At 38.3% G+C, this 6197-nt stretch overlaps 1 protein-coding gene across 1 annotated transcript in view; it reads left to right on the forward strand.

The window, feature by feature from the left end:
- ero1b (endoplasmic reticulum oxidoreductase 1 beta) overlaps positions 1-6197 on the forward strand; it is a gene marked incomplete at both ends in the record, with an annotated part of 17542 nt that overhangs the window by 5109 nt on the left and 6236 nt on the right.

Consider the following 6197-nt stretch of genomic DNA (forward strand, 5'->3'; position numbering starts at 1 on the left):
TATATATCTAAGAGTTTATTGTTTATACTGTTTTATCTTGTACTGTATTTTTTTATACCTCTTTATTTTTCTACACTGTTTTTTTGTAAGCTGGAAATTCAATTTCCTTGCGGGAGTCAATAAAGGATCAATAAAGAGAAGTCTAAGTCTAAGGAAGCAGAAAAATACATTTTAAAAAATGTTTTTACCTAAATAAGTGAAAAACTAATGACGAACCTCATTTGAGTTTCAGTCATTTTAAGACTTTAAGATTTGTTTTATTTCTCAGATGCTGATTTATTTTTAGTTTATTTAATCAAGTTGGATTTTTACTCTTTTTTTTTTCTTTCTTACGCCGATTTCTGATTCAACTTTAATGAATTAACTTCCTCATTAAATTTGTCCTTTTTCACAGTGAAAACAATAAAAACCATCCGGATGTTAAACTCACATAAACTTTGTCGAAGGTCTGGCTGAAGAAGAACGTGGATCCGTTGAGGGGCAGCTCGGCGGTGGAGTCCGACCCGGGCTGCAGCTGCTGGTCTCCGGCTTCTTCTCCGAACTCAAACAGCTCCTGGAGCTCCAGAGTCCGGCTCAGGACACTTAGGCTCAACAAGCAGAACCAGAACCACCACCAGCTCCGGGACCCGGGACTCATCTTGTCTCTGCTCCACAGACGCGGTCGGACCAGCGGGGACACCCAGCGGAGGAAGCCCGGGGAGGAGGTGAGGGCAGCGGGCGACAGAGGAGCCGATACGGAGGCGCACAGCGGCGGAGTGAAGGAGCTGGAGAGGCAGGAGGGAGGGATGAATGGATGGAGGGGCAGCGGGGGGGGGAGACTACCTGGGGGGTATTTAATTAACAGCCACAGGACTTCCGGTCAGCTCTTTTTCAAAATAAGGTTCAACGAATATGACGACATTTTAAAGTAGTTAAAGTTTTTTCTCTCATTCTTATCTCAAAGGATATTTTAATGGTTTTATTTTATTGCTTCATGTTTTGGTTTTAAAGACCAATGGAAGCCAATTTCTGCCAGAAAAGAAATAAAGAAAATAAAACGAGATTAAAGATAAAATCATAATTGTGAGATAAAACAAATTGAAATGATAAAATAAATAAAAAATCGAAATTATGAGATAAAACGTCTATAACTCTAATACTTACATGTAATTGCTGCATCATCTGCTCTGTATTCGAGAGAAAGGTTTCATTAATGGCCACAAGGTGACGCTATTGTTGGTAGAACTATATGTCTATATAAGTATTACACACACGTGCAATGTGGCTTTATGGTTGCAATCCAGTTCAGCGCTGAAGAGTTATGTCCCATTAAGTGGAGCGAACCATGCCTTCAAAAGTTTGGGGACCAGACAAACAATAAGTGACATTCAAACATAGACCTAAGAATCTTGTTTGGCTTTATCTAAATATGCTAGGCACCGATGTTCATAAAGATTGGTGTAATGTTTTTAAGGCACAAATGGGAGTAACCTATATCAGTAAAGTAGTTAGAGAGCAAAATAAGTAATATATAATAAATAAGTATATCTGCAGCACCGACCTCTGCCCTGTATCTGCAGTACCGATGTCCGTCATGTGTCTTAGTAGTAGTAGTATCTAGGCTGGTAGATAATAGTGCTGGTTTCTGGCCTGTCCCTTTAAATACAGACTGAATGAGAAGAGAACTTCATTAAAAACACTATGTACAATACTTTAATTGTTGTATTAATTGTCATGTTGTTCTTGCATTGAGTCAGGCACTAGTTCTTGTGCGATCATTTATGAATGAGTTCATGATACTTAATGTTTACCTACCATAAAGTGTTTATAATAATCAGATCTATTCTGGTAACAATGAGGTAGTAAGTCATAACCAAGACCTTGACGGTTTCTTCTTTGGTGGTTTTCTTCTTTCGTGTATGCAGTGAAATTGCACACAAAGAAACCAAATCAAACATTTTCCCAAATAAGAGAAAAAAAACACAACAAATTCTTGTGAAGCTCTGCTTTTATTTTCTTTGAACATAGTAGATAATAATTCATCTCTCGTACTAAACCGCCCAGGAAACCATGGGTCGGATGGTGACACTGTGGTCCGGATCCAACGACACAAATTCTGACACAGAAAACACAGAATATTTGGCACATATCTGGAACTCAGATCTGCACAGGTAATGACGCTCAGGTGTGTTCAGCTTCTCGTTGGTAAATGGTTGTGAGCAGACACATTTCTCAGTACAAGTACGTGTTTTGAGTTTTTAATTTTGTCTTTGTGGTTCTTAATGGATTGTTTTTATTGATTTTATTGTCATTTTGTCTTTGTATTTTATTTCTAAATCTACTTTATTTTATTCCATTCTGTCTTAATATTGTCTTGTGAATTGTTTGTGAATCACTTTGAACTTCCCTCAACTGTATGAAAGGTGCTAATCAAATAAAGTTGAATTGATTGATTGATTGAACACTTCCAACAACAACACTGCTGCAGAAACTTGGTCCATACTGACACTCAAATATAAAACAATACAAGCTGGAGCTCAGGACAATGTCGCCATCTAGTGGACACAAACTCTAACTTCATCCTCCACTACCTCCCATAATATTGTATTTTTTATTCCACTGTATTTGTCTGACAGCTTTAGTTATTTTACAGATTAAACTGTTTCTTCTACAGTGTGATGTTTGAATGATGAGGAGTTCACTGAATCTACAGTGAACGAGGAGACATCTTGTGTCCAGCAGGAAAAAATGTGAATATTTATAGATTCTGTACTTTTTAATGAGAAGATGAGTTTTAAAGATTTTTAATGTAGAAATTTTATCAGACACACAGTATTGTTCCAAGCACTGTTTGTATATGTGTACATGTGTGGAGGCAAAATATCATAAAATTATTAATTATTAACCCACGTTTTTCCAGTCACTGAGTCCCTTTTATAGAATTGAATGTATTTTTCAAACAGGCTGTAAACACATGTACAATGTCATTATGACCTTACAAACATATTTTCATCCTGCATTTTTGCATTGCAGTTGCTGTTAGATCTGAATATGCAGCAGTCACATGCAGCTGAATACACAATATCTGTTATTTCCTCTTCAGCCTTGTTTCTTCCTCAGTTGTTTCATTAATACTCATCATGCTCCTTCAGTCTCTACACGGTGTTGCAGACACTTAAAGTCAGGCTGAACAACAACACGAAGAGTTCAGTGAGTTTAACAGCCGCCCCAAAGCCTCGCTGAGCTTTACAATATTTATGTTCTGTCAGGGATGGATTTATTCCTGGAAGTGAAAAAGCACTTTCTCTCTAAAACTGTGTTACAACTACACATACTTACCTTTTCTTGTTATATTATTAACTTGTAATTCTTATATCCAACAAGGTGTGAGTTGATTTTAAATATATACAGCGACATCAATACAGTCACTAGAAGCACATTCACGCTGTTCGTAAATGTTTGTGTCCTACCTGTGTTGTAGCTAAGCTAGCGACTCAGAGAGGCTAACTTTATGCGTGTCAGTGTGTCTGAACCACTGCACCACAGTATAAACATACTGAGTAGAGGGTTAGCAAAATGTTTTGAAGACTCCAACTCAGCGTTTCAGTTAAAGCCATGACAGTTTGTTGGAGCCAGCGGAGGTCACGTAGTGCAAGTTGAGCGACTCTCATTGGCTGCTCTTTGTTTGGAAACAGTAGCGTCTCTCCTGCTCACACAGGCGATCTGTGTTCCAAGATAAACAGTAAAATGTGTTGTGACAGATTTGAGGCAGAGAAATAAGTCAACAACAGAATCTGGACTCCAATACTGATCAGCACTGTTGACAGTTTGATCTGAGTTTGTGCTTGACTGGACACTCACTGAGAATGAGCTGTCATCACAAGTAGCCCCTGCCTAACAGATACCCTGCTTTATGTCTGTTTGACCTAAATGGACATTAGTTACTAAATAAATCATTGTATGGAAGAAGACTGAAACTAGAGATGAGACCGAAACTCATCAGAAACTGTTTACTGAGCTCATAATCACTGAGAAGTTGACTCATTTCTCCGTAAAACTCAATACTATCAGACTTATTGTTGCAGCCAATGGAGCTGCCCCCTGCTGGCTATTAGAAACAATGCAGGTTTAGGACACTGCTTTTATAAAAGAAGAGACAGGTTGAATCTTTAACAATATGTTGTATTTTGTAAAGTAATTAATAATCTGTCAGATTAATGTAGTGAAGTGAAAATAACTATTTTACTTATTAAAATGGAAATAGTCAAGTAGTGTTTTATAATTGAGCCTGAGTATAATGTACAGTTACATAACAGAATGTGTAGGCATGTTCATGTAAATGACAAATAATGTTTATTTTAAACTGAGGAAGATCAAACAAATATGTACAAAATGACTTTGGTTCAAACCGACGTCATCTCACAGCACGAAAGCAGAAAATAGAAGCGGTGAATAAAAATGGAGCTGTGGGAGTGTGTATGAGCGTGTAGCATCCTCTATTATCCAACAACCTGCCCGTTATATAATGACAGAGAGGAGGAGGAGGAGGAGGAGGAGGAGGAGGTCTATATCAGGCCTCGACTGATATCAGGGTCGATACCGGCCATTCATTCATGCTCCGGTCTGACAGGATGGATGTGACACTGAATCTGTATTTAAACCAGAACTGGTCACTATTGTAAACAGTAAACTCCATGTAAAGAGATCTAAGTCTGCTTTTAGAAGCTAATCTTTAGAAAAAAAACTGAACTTTATATAACTGTCAGTAAATTGTTGTTATAGTGACACCAGTGGACATTAGGTGAACTGCACTCAGCGTCCTGTTATATAAATAATGTTACTGCCAAGTTGCTTTATTTTATTTTGTACCATTGGCGGAAAACCCGAGCTTAGCTTAGCAACAGTTAGCTAGCTGCCTTGTATTACTCTTAACTAGCAGAAAGCTATCGTTAGCTTTGTACCGTTAACATAATTTATTGTTGGCTAAAATCGGCACCGTGTGTCAGAACCTTTAATATTTATTTTACTATTAAGATATTTAGAGGCCTAATAAAGTAGATAGTATATATAACTTTTAAAGATGATGCTAAGCTCTAATGAATTACACTTTTACACCTCACAATATTTAAATTCTCAGGTTATTTATTCGTTACTAGGTTTTAGATTTGTTCCATAATGGTTAAAATTAGACTTTTCCTCCCTGACAAGAAAGAAAAATTGAGGAAAAACCAAAAGTGAATTTGTTTTTAATTCATATTTAATTTTTTTGCATGAAAATTGTTATATTTAAGTAATTATTACTTTGCACACTTTGATTAAGAAATATGAAATAGCTGCACAATTATATTTCACAATGAGGATTTCTCCTTTTCAGACGTCTTTACTGTTTATATGAGTTTTTCAACAGAAAAAATCCTTATAAATCTCTAATACATGTTTTATTCATATATTTATTCATTCATTCTGTCAGTCACTCATTCATTTATTGTTTATTAATTTCTTTGTTCATCCATTCAGTTTTTTTTATTCAGTCACTCATTCATAACTTCATTCATTAAATTCACTTATTTGTTGTTAATTCATTTGTTCGGTCGTTTATCTGCCGATTTATTTTATCCATCCATCATTATTGAGTCATTCATTCATTCAAAGCAAACTGCCGCCACAAAACACATTGATATCCACCAATATCTGTCTGATACGGGCCAATAAAACCAGTATCCATCGAAGCTGTGTGTGTGTGTGTGTGTGTGCGGTGGGTGGGACCACAGATCCCAGTCTACCTCTCTCTCCTTCCAGATCCATCTCTCCACCTTCATCTCCTCTCTGCAGCATCCCTCCTCCTGCTCGGCCAATCACCTGCTGGAGAGTGTGATCATGTGACCGGCAGTCACCAATAACTGTCCACCAGGCACCGGCAAAAAGAGGGGAGGTGTCTCTCCTCCTCCTCCTCGTCCTCGTCCTCGTCCTCTCTGTGAGTCAGACGGTGTGTCTGGAGGAGAGTCGATGGATGTGAAGGATCCGTCTAACGAGCTGAGACACGTTGTTTCTTCTTCACTCGGAGTTTAGACGCTGCAGCTCCGTCTCTAACCGCCTCTGCCTCCCTCCCTCTCCCGGGGAACACAGGGGGGATGAATGGGGAGGCGATGGAGGGGAACCTGGCACAAGTGCAGCAGCATGCCGGTAACGGCTCCCACCTCCCTCCCCCTCCCACCATC

The sequence above is a fragment of the Morone saxatilis genome, unplaced genomic scaffold, assembly GCF_004916995.1.
Source record: "Morone saxatilis isolate NCDOM2014 unplaced genomic scaffold, NCSU_SB_2.0 Contig17, whole genome shotgun sequence".
Taxonomy (NCBI): domain Eukaryota; kingdom Metazoa; phylum Chordata; class Actinopteri; family Moronidae; genus Morone; species Morone saxatilis.